Source organism: Nannospalax galili, unplaced genomic scaffold (genome assembly GCF_000622305.1).
Source record: "Nannospalax galili isolate Female #2095 unplaced genomic scaffold, S.galili_v1.0 scaffold762, whole genome shotgun sequence".
NCBI lineage: Eukaryota > Metazoa > Chordata > Mammalia > Rodentia > Spalacidae > Nannospalax > Nannospalax galili.
Window position 1 is genome coordinate 2,733,425 of NW_008350126.1, and position 18,940 is coordinate 2,752,364.

Consider the following 18,940-nt stretch of genomic DNA (forward strand, 5'->3'; position numbering starts at 1 on the left):
CTAAAGTCATCTAGGGATTAGATAAGAGCTCCCAAACACTTTTGACAGTTTTGGCCTTTGGAACAGAGTATGTTGCTAAGAGGCCCAAGGATATTGTGACTTTTAGCCAAGAAACTGGCTACTTTTCTTTGGGGTCTTTTTTACCCTGCCTAGCCAATTCCTACCTCCTATTCTTATCACACCATCCTCTGAAGATGTTACCCAGTTTGCGGAAAGGGAATCAGGATGCAGACCACTCTGGCTTCATTCATGCTGAACAGGGACACAGGGTGAGGTAATTGGGGTACCCCTTCAGGGCATCTATCTAAAAGACTCCCAAATTGCATTACTCTTATCTGTATGGAGAAAAGAAAGTCCTTGACTGGTGAATAGGGGATGTCTGGGTTACCTCACTAAGTATAATTCTTTCCAGTTCCATCCATTTACCAGCAAATTTCACAATTTTGTTCTTTTAACTGCTGAATAATATTCTGTTGCATAAATGAACCATATTTCCATTATCTGTTCATCAGCTGATGGACATCCAGGCTGTTCCATATCTTGGCAACTGCGAATAGAGCAACAGGGAACATAGATGGGCAAGTATCTCTGTAGCAGGATATAGAAACTTTGGGTAGATGGCTGGATCATGTGATAGATCTACTTCTAGCTTTTTAAGGAACAACCACACTGATTTTCATAGTGGTTATACCAGCAGTGAAGTGTTTCCTTTTCTTTACATCCTCACAAGCATTTGTCATCATTCGGTTTTGAATCCTAACCATTCAAACTGGGGTAAGATGAAATCTCAAAGTAATTTTAATTTTCATTTCCTTAATGGCTAACAATGTTGAGCATTTTTCAAATACTTCTCAGCTGTTTGCACTTCATCTTCTGAATCTAGAGATCCAGGGGACATATCTCAACATAATAAGGGCAATCTATATCAAGCCACAGCCAGCATATACTAAATAAAGAAAAACTCAAGAGCATTTCCACTGAAATCAGGAATAAGACAAGATGTCCACTCTCTCCATTCCTGTTCAGTATAGTGCTTCAAGTTTAGCTAGAGCAGTAAGACAAGTGAAGGAGATAAAGGGAGCAGAAACTGAAAAGGAAGAAGTCACAGTATCCACATTTATACACGATATGATTCCATACATAAAAGAGTCTAAAGACTCCACCACAAAACTCCCAGAGTTGATTTCACCCAGGGACGATGGACCCAAGATGGCACAGGAAGTTGATTTCTGTCTCTCCAGAGTCACATATGGGAGGCTGTCTTAAATATCTTTCTTTTCTATGTTAGCTTGTGATTTCATTTTTTTTGAAATATTTTAGACACGGGCTTACACTGTTGCCCATGCTAGCTGTATAACCAGGCTGGGCTAGAAATCCTTCTCCTCCTGCCTCAGCCTCCTGAGTGCTGGGATTTCTGGCACGTTCCAGCACGCTCTGGTTTGTGCCATGATTTCAGTTTGTTCGCTTGCTTTTGTAGATGAGGTCTCACTCTGTAGCTCAGGTTGCCCTTTTGATTTATTATTTTTAATTTAATCAATTTATTCATATTTCAGTCCTTTTGAGACAGGGTTTCCCTGTAACCTCAGCTGTCCTGGAACTGACTGGCTATGACCTTGATCTCACAGAGATCTACCTGCCTTTGACTCCCAAGTGCTGGGATTAAAGGTGTGGAGTACCACATCTGGCTCCTTTTGGGGGGTTTTTTTGAGGAAAGAGAGAGAGAGAGAGAGAGAGAGAGAGAGAGAGAGAGAGAGACACTCACTCTACAGCCCTAGCTGTCTGTCAGAAATCAGATCCATCTACCTCTGACTACTGAGTAGTAGGACTAAAGACAGGTGCCAAACACCCTGCCTCCTGATAGCCAGACTGCAGTTGTGAGTTCCTCAAATACCTTGAATTATGTTTTGTTTCATGTCAATTTAAATTTCTTTTTCTTTGTTTTCACAGACATGTTCTCACTCTCTAGCCCAGAATGGCTTCAAAATTGTAGAAGCCCACCTGTTGCATCTTCCTGAGGGTTAGAATTAAAACCCTGTATCACAACTCAGGCCTTATTTTTATATGTTTTTCTTTTACTTTTTGGAGACAGGGTTAAATGTAGAACGGGCTGAGCTAGAACTCATGTAAGTGAGTATGAGCATGAATTAACACTTTTCAACTTCCCAATTATTGGTGTTATATCTATGTCAGAAATCAAATTTTCTTTATTTTAATTTTTAAATTTATTTGAAATTGGAGTCTCAGGAAGCCAAGGTTAGTCTTGATCTCACTATGTATCTGAGGCTAGCCTTGGACTCATGATCCTCCTTTCCCCTCCCAAGAGCTGGGATTAAAGGCCTGTCCCACTATATCTGTCTTTAAAAAAAATTTGTTATTGTTTGGATTTCTTCCTTCCTTTCTTTCTTTCTTTTCTTTCTTTCTTTCACTCGACATGGTCTCCTACAGCTCAGGGCAGCCTTGAACTCACTAGGATCCTTCTGCCTGACCATCTATGAGGATGAGCAGCCAAGCCCTTCTCGCCCTCCTGGAGCTGGCATAGCAAAAGCTGCTAAAGCAAGAGGCCTTGGCCATCTCTGTTCTGGAGTACCTGCCCAAGTTGCTCTTCCCACCACTGTTCAAGGAGGCCTTCAGCAGGAGATGAACTGACATCCTGAGAGCAATGGTTCAGGCTTGGCCCTTCCCTGTCTTCCTCTTGGAGCCCTAATGAAGACTCCAGACCTAGAGATCCTTCAGGCTGTGCTAGATGGATTGAATCTGATGATTAATGAAAAGCTGCACCCCAGGAGGTGGAAACTTCCAGGGCTCGATTTGTGGAATGTGCATCACAACTTCTAGAACACATGATATGAAGGAGAGTGGCACCTCAGTACAGGTTGTAAGAACCAATCAATGAAAGACCTTCCTAGATACGCATCCAGGAGGAGTTTGAAGGTGTTAGCTGACCGTTGCCTCACTTTTCATCTCAATGAATACCAAAGAAAATTGTTGCAGTGGGCCCAGCAGAGAAGTTCCCTATAGCTGTGCTGTTCCAAGTTACAGGTGTGGGCATTGCCTATCCGCACTGTCAGGGAGGTCTTGCCAGTTTTCCAGCCACAGTACATCCAGGAGTTGGAATTAAATACAGTTTAGTAATTTGTTCACCCTGGTATACTTTGCAGTCTACTACCTGAGTGAGATGAGAAATCTTCGCACACTTCTTCTCACACAGATCGACAATATTACCTTTAACATTGTAAGTACTTCCAGGCACACAGAGAAGAAATGTGTCGCCAAGTTCATTTCTCAGTTCTCCAAACTCAGCTCTCTCTAGCATCCCTAGATGGATGGTGTCAGTTTTCTCAGTGACCGACCACATGAAGGTTGTTCAGGTCCCTGAAGTCTTGATGGAGAGTTGGAGACACTCTCCATCACTTTCTGCCAGGTTTCACAGTCAGATCTGATTTCCCTGTCACAGCGTCAGGGCTTCAGTCAGCTAAAACGCCTGAACCTGGGCAGTGTTGAATTATTCTGTTTAAATCCTATGCCTCTCCAAGTTTTCCTAGAGTGTTTCAGACTCTGTAGTCCCTGGAATTGGAGCACTGCAGGATGGGAGACTCTCAGCTCAGTGCCCTCCTTTCTGCCCTCAGCCAATGCTCCCATCTCACTATGATTGAGTTCTATGACAATGACATCTCCAAGGCCATCCTGAAGGACCTTTACCACCTAGCCAATCTAAGCCAGTTGACTCCGGAGCTGTACCCTGCCCCTCTGAAGTCCTATGATGACATGGGTGATATCCTCCCAGAGGGATTTGCCCACCTTTGTTCCTGGCTCATGGATGAGCTGAGGGTCATAAGGCAGCCCAAGACTGTCTCCTTTGCTACATATATCTGCCATGAGTGTTCTGAGTGCTGTGTCTATGACCAGGAGACTAGGTTTTGTCTCTGTTGGTGGTAATTAGGGAACAGTTGCTACTGATTACTGAAAAATTGAAGCCTAGGGACAGGTCTGTCATCAAGGGGACCCAAAGTATGTGGCTTTACTCACTGCTCAATGTGCTAGAAACAAAACGGTGTGCAGAGGGCTCAGATCACAGGGACTTAAGTTGACAAGGAGAACAATGGGACCACAGGGTAGTGTGAAGTCAGAAAGACAATGCTTCTGTCAGAACAGAACACTGAGTGGCTTTCCCCTGCATGGTAACTCTAAAGTCATGGTCAGACCCTTGGAACCAGAATCTTCTCCCTCTGATGCCCTCTTCAATCATTAACCCAGTTTCGGATTTCAGGGTCAGGAGTGTCCTGTGATTTTAGAGCTGGAAGGAGCTTGTGTTGTCTGACACCTTAGTGTCTAAGACTTCTGGGCATCAAAGTTCACTGAAGTTATTCTGACATTGTCCCCCAGCTTTCCTCCCCTGCCTGGCACCTGTCACACACCACTTACCTTCTGACTGTATAACTGGGTAGCAATAAAAGAATTTTGTGTCCCCCCAAAAACTCCTAGAGCTGATAAATACATTCAGTGAAGTAGCAGGATACAAAATTAACAAAAACAAGTAGCCCTCCTACATGCCAACAGTAAACATACTAAGAAAGAAACCAGTGAAACAATCCCGATAGCCTAAAAACATTCATGATAGCCCTAAAAATTAAAATAAAAACTTTGGAATAAATATAACAAAGTAAGTAAAAGACTTATATATATAAACAAAAAAATTAATACATTGAAGAAAGAAACTGAATAAGATGTCAGAAGGTGTAAAGACCTCCTATGCTCATGGATTGGTGGGATTAAATATTGTGAAAATGGCCAACATGATTCTTCACAGAAACTGAAAAAATAATCTCAAATTTCATATGAAAACAAAAAAAAAAAAACAGGATAGCCAAAACAATCCTGAATAATCAAAGATCTGTAGGCATCATTATCCCTGGTTTCAAATTACATTATAGAGCTCTGGTTATAAAAACAGCATGGTACTGGCATAAAAATAGACATATTGATCTACGGGACAGCATTGAGGAACTAGATTTAAGTCAGTGTACTTACAATCACCTGATTATTAACACAGGGGCCAAAAACACACATTGTAGAGAACACAGCATATTCAACAGATGGTACTGGTCAAACTGGATAGCTACATTAGGAACTAGATCCCCATCTCTCACCCTGCATAAAATTTAACTCCAAATGGATCAAAGACTTCAACATAAGACCTGAGTCCCTGAATCTGATAGGGGAGAAATACAGAATACACAGGAACTTACAGATTTAAGAAAAGACTTTCTGAATGTGACTCCAATAGTACAAGCATTAAGATCAACAATTGAGAAATGGGACTTGTGAAATGAAAAAGCATCTGTACAGCAAAGTACACCATCATCTGAGTAAAGAGGCAGCCTGCAGAATGGGAAAATATCTTCACCAGCTCTACATCTGACAGAAGGTTAGGGTCTAGAATATACAAAGAACTCAAAAAAATTAAACATCAAACAAACTAAAAACTGGGGCAAGCAACTAACTAAATTTTTGAGAATTTCATAATGGGCACTGCATTTACATAAATTCACCTCTTCCTCCCCGACTTCACCTCCTCTCCTGTTGCCCCACCAACTTCCTCTTAAATTCACTATATATATCTTGAGCCCATTCAGTATTGTGTGTATATACATGTGGTGTTTCTGGCTGACCATTTGTAGGGGTGAGGCCTTGTGAAATTTCTCCCATTCACACTGGTGGTGTCATTATGAAGTTCTCATTTAGGCAACCATATTGCTGAGATTTCATGAATGCAGTACCCCTTTGATGTCTAGAAGACACTAACTGTAGGCATCCTGGTCCTCTGAATCTTAAAATATTTCCTTCCCCTCTTCTGCCATGTCTTCTGAGCCCTAGGTGTAAAGGTTGCATTGTAAATGTACCAACTGGAGCTGGGCACCTCATGGCCACTTATTCTTTGCAGTTTGACCAGCTGTGGATCTCTCTAATAGCATCTGTCTGTTAAAAAAAAAAAAAAAAAAGCTCTTTGACGAGTAATGAGAGCTACACTTACCTGCAGGTATAAGGATAAGGATTTAGAATACAGTTAGAAATTACAGTGACTTAGGAAAATGGCAGTATTAGGCTCTGCTCTAGTATGTATGACCTCTCCAGGCACAGGTATTTGGGTATGTTTACTATATTAAGCATGAATTTTCTCCTACTAAGCAAGGCTCATGTCCAAGTAGATAGCTGTTGATTACCTCCAAGATAGAAGTAACACTATTGCAACACTGGACATAGCCTACCAGGCTAGTCATTCTTGTGGTTCATTGGCTTTACAGCTGAGTCGGACTACTGATTGTTTTTCTCCCTTGGCAGCTTGAATACTGAGAGACAGTTCTCAGGGAGGAGGTTTCCAGGTCAGTTCCTCCAAGTCCTGTGTCAAAGTGCATGGCATCTTCAGCAGAAGGGTCTGATCTTCAAGTACTGAAAGGTAACCAAGGGTAATGGCAATAGTTCATATGGTTTTAGGAGTCTCTAAGACACCTACCCAACCAACAACGGAAGAGAGCCTTTGCATGCCTGAAACTGGGGGTTTTGGTAGATAGTCTATGGCTCTTGGGGGTAGCATTATCACCCCATGAGGAGAAACTCCATTATATATGTGTACATGTGTGTTTAGTGTATGTTTTTAAGTCAGCTTATAAAATAATGTTTCCCTATAGCTTTTTCAAACATTCTTAATGTTATTTATGACTCCTTCCTCTCACTGTTTTACTATCCCCAGTTAAAGTCTCTCTACTTTCCCTTTCCCAGTTCACATTACCTGTATCCTACTATCTCCCTCAAAAATTTCAATTCTTAGTTAAAGGATACTGTAAACATTACTGTTGGCACTGAAATTCCACTCTATACCCTGTCCAGCTTTAGAAACAGTTTATTGACCAAAATTATGTTCACTGCCATCACTTATTAATGTAGCCATTTTGAGCTCCTATTTCCAGAAGGCCCTCTCCTCATTGGGAAAGTGGTTCTCATTACTGGATGCCAATTTCCAAGGCTTGAAAAGTAAGATTCATCAACAAAATAAGGACATACAAAAGGAAAGTTGAGGAAACACTTTTCAGAAAAAATTCCTCCAGGATATTCTCTAGAGTAAAACAAAAACTAAATACCAGAGAGGGGTGCGGCCAGGACATGAAATAGCAGCAACATAATTAGCAATGTGTGGAAAATCTAAAATATTGTCAGTAAAATCGGAATAGTTTTGAATTAAAATGATAGGCAATACTAGCATATGAAAGAGGGAGAGGATCTGAGTTATGAATCAAACACTGTCCCGCCTGGCACAGTGACATTTGTGAGGATAACACTGTCCACACCAAAGTGAATCTATAAAAATCTATTACAACTAACTTTTAGTTAGTTAAACCAGCAATAATGTGAATTAGGCAGAAGTGTTATTGAAGTGGGAGGCTCACTGATGAGACTCCTTTGAGGTGTGATTGACATGAAGGAGAGAGAGAGAGAGAGAGAGAGAGAGAGAGAGAGAGAATTCCCTCCCAAATTTGCAGTATGTACTATACACTAGAAGCATGTACATATGCTCAAGATGAGGTTACATGCCAAGACCCCTCAAGTTATAAAAATTTTACAAGTTCAAATGGATTTAATATACCTACCCTACCAAACATCACAAATTAATCCACCTACCTTAACTGTGCTCAGAACATTTTTATTGGTGTAATTTTATTGTTTTTTTATTTTCATACTATGTAGTTTGATGGTATTTAGATCATTTAATGTACTCTCTTATACATACAATACCATTTATAGAATCTGATTTGTGTACCTAAATGTCCTTTAGTGTGGGTCCATCCATTGGGCCCACCAAGACTCTCATCCCTATAAAACACTGTGTTTCCCCCTCCCAACAGCCATCAGTTGCCAAAAGTTCCTTAGGTTGAGCTGGAATTTCTTACCCATTTCCCCATGCCTGGGATTTTGTCTGTTTTGCAATTGCATAGGACTTGTGCATGTGGTCACCATTACTGTGAGTTCATATGAATAACTGACCAGCTGTCTGGAATACTCTATGTGTGGTCTTCCACCACCTCTGGCTCTTACAGTCTTTCTGCCTCCTCTTGTGCAATGATCATTGAACCTTGGGAGGCAGAGATTTGAAGTAGGTGTCTTATTCAGAGATAAGAACTCTGTGGCCTCTTATCTGCACATTGGCCAATTGTGTGTTTCTGTATTAATCACCATCTGCTGCATAAGGAAACTTTTCTGGTGGGAATTGAGAGATGGAATATTTATTTAAAATAACTACACCTGGCAGTTCTGAGGAACTGCAGAGCCTCTGCCTCAAGAGGAAATGGAAAAGACATCTACAACAGGTCTCATGAAGAAAGCCTTACTTGTGTTTTCCAAGAAGAAACAGAGAAAGCACTTTTTACTCGCATTCCAAATAAGGGAAAGGAGCAGAGAAAGGCAGAGATTCTCTTGTAAATATACAAAGTCGTATTATCCAGGGATCACTGAGTCCAAGCAGTTTGTCCAGGGAGAGGGGAAGGCAAGTGGAGCCTCAGCTCTTCATTCTTGAGTCTCCCTAACAGGCAGCAAAGAGGGGACACAAAGCAAGACTAGGGAGAAAAATAGAACTATGAAAGGTCTGCTCCGTCCTTCCTTTCATCTCCTTGTTCCTAAGAGAGACACGAGTCTGCGGATGTGAGTTACTGAGCCCTGACAGGGAGGTGTGCAGGAAAGTCAGAACAGGGGATACTTCCCAGGTTCTAGACTTCAGATAAAGCTGTGTGTGGCCAGGGATGGTGTAACCAGAGGGAATGCTGGGGAGTGGGGAGTGGAGCCATGCTGCCTGGATTTGGAAGGGAGTCCTCCAGGTCCATGTGGAGATGAGCTGTTTCTCTTCCCTTAGACTATTCCTCTTTTAAATAATTCCTTCTTTCTCACCCATAAATAGTGTTGGAAGCCATGGAATTTGTTGGAGGAAACACCCTGTAGATGAAAAAATGGGGCTCCTCTGCAATCACTGTCACTGGTCTGTTTTCTTGGACTCCGCAGTCAATGCTTCCCTGGTCTCCTCTAAGGGACACCCATTGAACAGTCCTATCACTCTGTGGGTCCATCCCTTCTCCATAACCCAGGCTCCATAACCAGATTGTAGAGATGGCATGCAGAGGCTCTAAACCTGCCTTAACTTGTGCAGGAACTTGCTACATATCTTCATGACTCTCCTTCCCAGGAGCTGTGATGTGACCCCAGGGCATTGGGCCAACCTTCTGGGAAACTTGAAGTACGATGGGATGGAACTCCCAGGGCACGAGAAAGGAAGGGTGTTCTGAGGTCAGAGCAGGGGTGGGTCCATGGGCTAGATGTACCAACCCAGTCCTGCCTGCTAGGCCTCTTGACCCCCATCTTCCCATAACTACAGCTTGTGCCTTCTGTCTCCTTTGGCCACAGCAAGAAATCATCACTGAGCAACAGGTGAGACACTACTTGGATCCCTTCTGCAACATGAAATGGAAATAAGAGCACTTTCCCAATTATAAGCAGCTGTCTTGCTGCAAGAGCTTGGAGGGTCACATATACAGCATGGTCAGCTTTATTGGGGCCCAGGCTCTCTCCTCAATGAGTCACTACTGGCTACTACATAGTCTCAAGGAAGTCTTCCACTGCCCATCCTAAATCTGTTTCATTCAGCAGTCTCTAGCTCTTTCCTACCTCAGCATCAGACTCAAGGACCTCCGCTACTCTCCCAGATCCAGTGTTGTCACACAATGAGGCCTAACCCCAACTTAAGACAAAAACTTACAGCCTATGGCTTAGCTGCAGACTCAGTCCAAAATCCTATGCTCTCTCTCAAACCAATCCTCCTCCATTCCAGATTAGAACTTTGTAATAACGTGCCCTATATCCCAGCAGGAGCACAGTTGGTCATCCAAAATGAAAACCAGCATTTGGAATGGCCTTTCACAAAGTGACTGAAACAGACAAAGGTAGAATTTTCCCCCTAGAATTATCAGGACCCAATTAGTGACCCCGCCCTCCACCTTCCCCAGAGTAACCTGTCAGACCATCATGGTGGCTTCAAAACGAAGAAGGAAGAGGAGAAGGATGAGGAAGAGGAAGAGGAGACAACAGCACAGTCGGAAGTCACCAGAGATGAACAGCAGCAAAGCCTCGCTTCAGGTGGGACTGAACTGATACAGATAAGGGAAAATCCACAAGGAAGTGTGAGCACCACGTGAAGACAGGTTCACATTTTCCTGTGAAAGCAAGAATGCAGATGACGGGACCCATGTGCCCTAGAAGATGTAAGAAAGAGTTCCACATCTGCAACTGGAAGATTTAATACAGTGTCCAGAGAAAGATGAGAGGTAGAACAGAAGATCTACCCTGGAGTGGAAACAACACCTCAGCAAAGGGGCTGGAGGTGAAAAGAAAGGTTCAGGAAGTGACAAGATGAGGTCTGGGAAGTGTGACTCCAGAGGTCCCTCATCTAGTGACTCAAAAAGTATTCATACAAAGCTCAACGACGGGGGAAACGTACAACAGGTCAGTCAGAGTGATCCCTCTATGTGTACTGATCACGGCCTGCTGTCAACCATGTTTATCCCTACTCCAGAGAAACCATAAATCCACCATCCTGGAAGATCTGGACATTCCATGAGAACACCCCAGGAGTTTTCCTTTCCTGACACAAGGACTCACCTGAGTATGAAAACAGATAATCCAGTATCTTGTGGGACTCAGTAGAGTCAGTGGATCTCACACTGAGGGAGGCTCCAGGCTCAGTCTTACCCTGGCTTGCCTTTCCTGCTTCTACCACCTGTGTGTCAATATGGTGAACTAACTTGCTAAATTCCTACGCTCCTGGAGAAACTCCATCAAAAAGACCCAAGAGAGAGGCCACCTGCCCTGTTAGGATCACACTTACTCTCTCCTGGACAGAATCCAGCAAAGCAAGACGGTCTTGGAAATACAGAGAGGCAGCCTCCAGGAAAGTACGAGCCTCGCAAAGACGATGCATGACACACAGCAGGTGAGTGGGGATAATGGACTCGGGAGACCCCTGAAGTAGTGTGATAACAGTGGCGCTCAAAGCAGGGTCCCAATCATCATTGACCAAAAACACCATGGAGTCATTGGAGGTGTGGCAAGAGATGTCCCTGAGTAGAAATTTACCTGCAGACCAACATAATGCCACTGTCCAAATTATCAACATGAATCTGATGAGTTCAGGTCCCATAGGGACCAGTAAGACCCTCCTGCCCTATCATATGTCAACCCCACAGGACACAGATATCCAGGTCTAAAGGCAGAGTTAGTCACAAAGGTCCAGTCGAAGATCAGTCTCAGGATCAGTTCCCTGGTCTCTTTCCAGATGTCCCCAGTGCTGTGCTCCCCACCACAGCCAGCGGTCTCTCTCCAGTTTTCTGAGCATCCTCCAGAGTGCATCTAGCAGCAACATGGGGACTAAAGGTCTATGGTCCCTTTGATGAAGTATAGGTACATACAAGGGCGCAAGAGCTGGCCACCAAGTGAAGGTTTCAGAAGGAGTCCGCAGGATGCTTTATCCCACTGTGAAGAGAAGCATGGGAGGCCCAGAGCAAGGCAACAGAAAGAAAGTTTTGCAGGGGTGAGGGCCTCCCAAGCCTGTGAGCTGACCCCATTCCTGGGTCAGGAAAGTAGGCACTGTTGGGGTAAGTCCTCCCTATGCCTGTTAGAGAATTGACAGGCTCCACCAAAAAGGCATTTCAAGAGAAGGATGAGCGATGTTGCTGAGCGTGTTATGACCCATAACACATTCTCTGCACAGTGTGAAGACCCCACAGCTGCTGACTACCCAAAGCTGGGCTAAGTCCAAAGCAACCAGTTCCTAGACAGTAGGACAATCATTGGAGTCAGCGGGCTAGAAAAGATGGGGCTTTGTCACTCAAGTAGCACATCGGACTGACAATGCCAGGAAGAGGAACCCAAGCCTTGCTGGGTTAGCTGCTCCCACTGCCTAGAACAAAGCCTAGTGATGAAAAATGTGAGCTGTGCTCACCACACCAGCCCCAGGGCCATAGTCATCCTATGAGGGACAGGTGGGTCAGAGACTGGGACAGCAGTCAGGCCTCCCTGCCCAGTGAGTCTGTGTGCCCAGGAAATTCTTCCTTCATGGACCACAGGAGCAGGTTCCTAGACACCTTTGCCATTGCCCATCGGGCAGTTATTCCATAAGGTGTCAAGTCTGGTCAGTTCAATATTTCTCATACATTTTTGGTAAAGAAAAGATTTTTCATCAAAAATTCCCTTAAGGGGAAAATGTTTTTTCTTATATGAGCACATCCTCTGTGTGCTAATGGTGCGGTCTTCCCAACATGGGTATTGCTTCCTAGTTCATTCTTTCTCTAGCAATATAGTGGTTTCTGTCTGTGCTGAGCCAGAGCACAAGGTGAGGTCAGCATTTGTTTCTTCTTTCTTTGAAGCGGCACACAGAGAGTTCAGTAAAAGGAGGGTCATTCTCACCATTTTTCTCCTACCGTACAGTAAGAGTTCACCATTTCACCATCAGAGAAACAAACAGGAGAAAGGCTTTAGATTTGTCAAGATGCAACAACCGTATGATCCCACCCTAGCTCTTGCTCAACCTGCCCCACCCCTCTTTGCTCTATGTTTGTGCAGATGTAGGTGTGGTTTGCACAAGAAAGTTGAGTGCCTCATATTTCACAATGAGGTTAGGAACGTTGCAGCTGATGTGGTGATCCTGAGCTAAAAGTTTGAGACTCTGTGTCCTGGGTTTCCTGAGGAGAAATGGATGACACCTGCCCTGAAGAATCCTGTTCCCTTCAGACACCCCCTTTAGACCTCTACATTCCCCACACAGAGACCCCTGAAGTTGTCCCTAGACCCTCCCTCATAGACCTTTAGGGACACCCACACAGAGAACCCCAAAGATCCCTCCAGACTCACTTTCATAGACCTTCAGAGATTCCGCCACAGAGACCTCCAAAGTTACCCTCAGACACTCCCTATAGAATGTCACAGACCCCTATACAGAGCAACCTTGTGCTGGATAGCTTTAATGTCAACTTGACACACCTGGGTTGAGGGAGCCTCAGTTGGGGAATTTCCTCTATTGGACTGGCCTGTGGCCATGTCTGAGGGGCATCTTCTTGATGAGTGATGTGGGAGGGCCCAGCCCACTGTGGGTGGTACCACCCCTGGGCAGGTGGGCCTGTGTTGAATAAGGAAGCAGGCTGAGCAGGGGCCAGGGGAGCAAGCCAGTAAGCAGCATTCCTCCATGGAACCTGCTGCTTCCAGGTTCCTGCCCTGAGTTCCTTCCTTGGGCTCCCTGATGAATTGTGACCTGGGAGATGTAAGCTGAATAAACCCTTTCCTCCCCAAGTTGGTAGTGGTCAGAGTATTTTGTCACAGCAATGAAGAAACAAACTAGGACAAACCCCAAGCATTCCTACAAAGAACACAGGGGATTTCCATAGTCACCTTCACAATCACCCAAACCACAACCCCTAGACATGTATACAGACCTCCACAGAAATGCAAAGAACCATCCAGAGAATTAGACTCACACTGAGAATCCACAGAAACTTCAACAAAGACAAGGCAGAGATATCCTGCAACACACAGAAATAGTACATGAGCCTCAGAGTTCACAGAAATATCACAGAGATCCACACACATCCCCCTCCCACAGACTTCTCTGATAGAGACAAATACTAAGAGAAACCAGAGACCTACTCCCTTCCAGAGTGGCTTCTAAGTGACACACAGTCCCAAACAGACATGTGCTCCATGCTGTTCACACCACCTCACCATGTTGGCCACGCTACATGGGGACTGGACAATGCTAACGTGTGCTCTAGGGAAGGTGGCTAGCAGGGCATTTGATTCTAAGTGGCTTGTGCTTCACAATTCTCACCCTCACTTGTGATGGTGATGTTGCTGTGATGATGCCCACAGCACTTGCTCCCTTACTACAGGTCCTGGACTCACCTCTACCTACTCACTGACACTTCAACAATCTCTCCTGTTCCTTAGCAATGACTACATGGCTCAGAGTTGTGTCTCAACTCAGGGATCCTTCTGAAAGTTCAGAATAAACCCCATCACCCACACTTTCATTAAATTCCTGCCATAAGCTGGTGCTAGAGTCACTTTACATAAAATTCGCAATGTCACTGAAAGCTCAGAGAGATGTGTACACTGGTTATGTGCTGGCCGTCCAACATCCTGGCAGGTTCCCTGCTTGGCATCTAAGTATCTTCTCCCATTGACATTTTAAAATAGTTTTTGAAATATATTTTTAAATATTTTTAAAGGTGTAGCCCAGAGCTGGGCATAGTGATGCATGCCTTTAATCCTAGCACTCAGGAGGCAGAGGCAAGATGTAGCTGAGGCTTCCCTTGAACTTGAGATCTTCCTGCCTTGTCCTCTTCAGCAGCATTTGCCTGTGGATATGACCAACCAGAACTGGAAATCTTTTTAAATCTTTTTAAAATTTTTTAGTATTTTAAATTTATTTTTCCTCAATATAAAAGTTTTTAATTTTTAAAAATTTCTGTGTGTGTGCACATGTGGTCCTGGAGATTGAACTCAGGGCCTTGAGTATGCTAGGAAGCACTCTGTCACTCAACTGTATTTCCAGTCCTCTTTTTATCTTAAAGCAGCCAGAGTTTGACTCATTCAACCAGGGTGGCCTTGAACTTGAATCCTCCTGCCTCAGCCTCAGTGAAGTCTCTGTTTCCTATGCCATCATCCCTCTGTATGTGTCTGTGTCCTCATCCCCTCTTAAGGACACGGGAATCCTTAGATTAGGGTCTCCCAGTAGTGACCTCATTTTCACTAAATTCTTCCAAGACTTTGTCTCCAAATGCAATCACAGTCTGAGGCACTGGGGGTTAGGACTTCAACTCAGGAATTTGAAGAATATGGCCCAGTCCATGATTATGTCCTCATACAGAATATATTAATCAAACATTGAATCTGTCCACTCCCAGGGGTCAGTACAGCCACTTATGTCTTTGATCTACCAAGAAGACAAATATAGGGCTAGAAAGATGGCTAAGCAGTTGAGAGCACTGATTGCTCTTACAGAAGACCCCGGTTCAATTCCCAGCACCCACTTGGCGGCTAATAGCAGTCTGTAACTCCAGTTCCAGAGGATCCATCTCCCTATTCTGACCTCTGAAGGCATTGAATGACAGGGGTGCACTTACACACATACAGGAAATATGCTCACACATATGAAATAAAAATAATAAATAAAATACAATGTTAAAGAAACCAAATGTGGGTAGACTCATGGGAGTCACAATGAACACATCTGTGAACTCTTGACTGTACTTTCTCTTCCAGGTGCCGTGTGTCCTCCACAGGGCATCTCCTACTTCCAAAATGCAAAGCTCTGTGAGGCAGTGTTCTAGTTTGCTTTCAATTGTTGTGGCAAAACACACTGACCAATACCAACGTGGGGAGGAAAGGATTTATTTGGCTCACATCTCCCAGGTAACAGTTCATCACTGAAGGAGCCCAAGGTAGGAACTCAGGGCAGGAACCTGGAGGCAGGAGCTGGAGCACAGGCCATAGAGGAACACTGCTTACTGGCTTGCTCTCCTGGTCCCTGCTCACTCTGCTTTCTTATATAATACAGGACAACCTGCTGGGGGTGGCACCACCCACAGTGGACTAGGCCCTCCCACATCACTCAAAAATCAAGAAAATACCCCACATACATGGCCCCAGCCCAGGCCAATGGAGGAAATTCCCCAACTGAGGCTCCCTCAACCCAGGTGTGTCAAGTTGACAACTAAAGAGATCTAGCACAGGCAGGGAGCTCTGCTGCTTCCTTAACTGCTGGATTCTCAGGGCCTAAGACAGTGTCTGGCATGAGAACGTGCTCAGGAAGCACTGTGCATGGCGGCTACAGCAGTGAGTAGCTGCATTCCCCCATCAGCCTTCCTCACCCCCTGCCCCTCTGATTCACTTGCACACACTGGTCTCCCTGTGTGCAGGTAACATCTGCCTTACTTTCAGACCTGACTCATTTCTTGCACTATCTCCTTGTGCAGCTTTGGTTTCTGTCACAGAGATACTGATGCAGTCTCTAAGACAGACATACAGAGCCTTTGCACCTCACCTTCCCTGAGCCCTCTGCTCCACTTGACTGGTCTGTGCACATGCTGTTTTCCTGTCTGGAGTGCCCTTTCCTCTCCTTTCCATTAGCACCCGCCAGAGTGAAGGTCTTACATGCTTCTGTGCAATTCGTGATTCATGTCTTTCTCCCCTGAATCTGATCCTCTTACTTTTGATTTCTCTTATCAAATAGTTTTGAATTAATGATTAAAATGTAAAACTATGACAAGATAACATTAATACTTTTATAAAAAGACATAAGTGAACGTACTCATGAGTATGAATGAAAATGCTTCAAGAAAGATCTCAGAATATGTACCAGTGTATTATGTCTGCTGGGAACAGAAATGAGGTAAGCCTATGTGTTAAGAAACACTGTGTTTTCTTCTGTCCCTTAATTTCACCTTGAGTCCTTTGCATCGAGGATGCAAGTGACAGACAATACAATGGAAACGAGGCCCTGAACCAAATATGGGCAGCAACGCACTGCCACAACTTCCACTGTGATCACAGTGCTGATTTTCCTTTCTATGAAGTGAGGCATGTTGGGATGTTTCCAATCACTGGCTCAGAAGGTTTCACATTCCAGTGACCATAACAATGATTCAGATTGGGAAAACCACGAACTCTTCATAGAAATTCAGTATCAGGATTTAAATCTCCATCTAATCCCAGGAATAAACAGGATCACGTAAAAACTTAAATTCCTCCTTGCTGTTTTGCAAGTCTGCTATTAAGAAATCCAAGTCAAAGACATGCAGCAAAGGAGGTTATAAATGTGCCCTGCCCTGGTGAACCCCAAATGTCTCCCCCAACAAGCCCTGCACTTGGTTGTGATGAGACATTTGAGGGGCCCTATGACGCTCCTAGTTTCCCTACTCTCATTCACTTTTCTCCCTTCTAAGCCTGATGCTATCAGGGCTAACATTACTACACATGTGAACATTCATATCTGGAATAAAGAAAGAGTAGTAAGAATTACTTCCCAACTGTGACGTTAAGGAACAGTCATTGCAAGGGCTAGACTTTCCAAACACAAAGCATAGTAAGTGTTTCGGGTTACAAATCTAATTGAGCAGGGGAGATGCTGCAGTGAGTGAAGTGCTTGCTAAGCAAGCATAAGGACGTGAGTTTAGATCCCTAGAACTCATGTAATACTCTGGGTGTGTTGGTACCAGTGCCTGTAACTGCAGCACTAGAGGAGGGCAAGACACGCAGATCCTGGGGGCTCACTGGCCAGCCATTCTAGCTGAAATGGTGAGCTCCAGGTTCAGTAAGAGACCCTGCCTCAAAAAAAGGTGAAGTGATTGAGAAAGAAATCCTGAGAGCAACTTATGGTTTCCACATGCACCCTCTTGCACACACACACACACACGCACACGCACATGTGCACACATACATGTACATATGCACACATTCATATATCACACATATAACTTCTAATTTAACCCAATTCAGTCTAGACTCTAGGTAAAAGAATGATTTATGGACTCCATCTTGGAGGGGTGGGCCACATGTACACAGTGCTGGGTGACTACAGGAAGCAGGATGGTAAATTTAGCTCCATACCCAATGAACTCTGTTGCTCAGCCCTGGCCCCTCTGCTGCCCACTCAACCAGCAACATCCTCTTCCCTTGGTGCACTTGACTACTTCTACTTTCTCTCCAGGAAGGTTCATTCCACTTTAACCAAGCCTAAGCCTCACACCAGAGATGGTATTGGCCAAAAGATGAGCCAGTGTAGGGTGTCTTAGCAAACATCCTGTCAAACTCCCTTCATGCACAATTCAAGAAATTAAGGCCAAGAGAGGCAGACTGACTCACCTGGGGGTACCAAAGGAAGGGGCATCACATGGGGAGGTCAGACTGAGAACATTCAGCCACAGAATGTGCCTGTTCACTGTGTCAAGGGGAACTGTGCCAAAGTGTACAAGTCTTTCCATTAAATATGGATCATTGCAGAGGAGGAAGGGAGCTGAAATCCTGTTTGTTTTGAATTCCTTTTGCCTTATCAGTGGCAGGTGTGTTTGTTCACGCCAGGCATGAATGCTTTCCTCATTCTAGGTGACCCAAATGAAGCCATCAAAAGTGAGCAATGAGCCATCATAGTCAGGGATCATGTTGAGTCACCAGGGAGGAGACTCCACAGAGCCAGTTCTGGACTAATCCTCTGAGGTGCTTTAAAGGCTCCCAGCTCTTCTGTAACCATTCAGCCTGGAGATTTTCTAATGATAGCAGCTGTCAGTTACTATAGCCTGCTGCTAGCTGCTTCCTATAGGTTTAAAATTTTCATCTTTACAGTCATTCACCCCCTTTGTACAGAAGAGAAAATGAAAAAGCCACAGGACTTTTTTTTCTCTTTTTGAGACAGGGTCTCCCTGTAGCCCCAGCTGGCCTGGAACTTACTATGTAGACCAGGCTGGCCTTGAACTCACAGAGATTTGCCTGCCTCTGCCACCCGAGTGCTGGGATCAAAGGCGTGTGCCACCACACCTGGATACCACAGGACTTTTTAATGTGCAGAGAGCCTAAAGGTAAGATTTGAAGGCAGAGGCATGGAGCTGAGGCTAGTTACCTTAGTTCTCCCCTGCTCTGTGGCCTCTTTCCCTGGTTCAGCTGCCCCACAAGAGAACATAATTGTACTCACCACAACCACAACCTGTTATAGGACAGAGTTCGTAAAAAAAAAAATCACCAACACCACTTTAAGAAAAGTAGCAAGGTAAATTTTAATTTTAAATTTTCGACCAGCCGGGCTATCTCGGGAATAGAAGCAGCCCTGATGATTGTCAGATCAGAGTTTTTATAGGATATA

At 44.4% G+C, this 18,940-nt stretch overlaps 1 pseudogene; it reads left to right on the plus strand.

The window, feature by feature from the left end:
- Window positions 1-2,497: 2,497 nt before the first annotated feature.
- On the plus strand, window positions 2,498-3,936 carry LOC103745431 (annotated as a pseudogene).
- The last annotated feature ends 15,004 nt before the right edge of the window (window positions 3,937-18,940 follow it).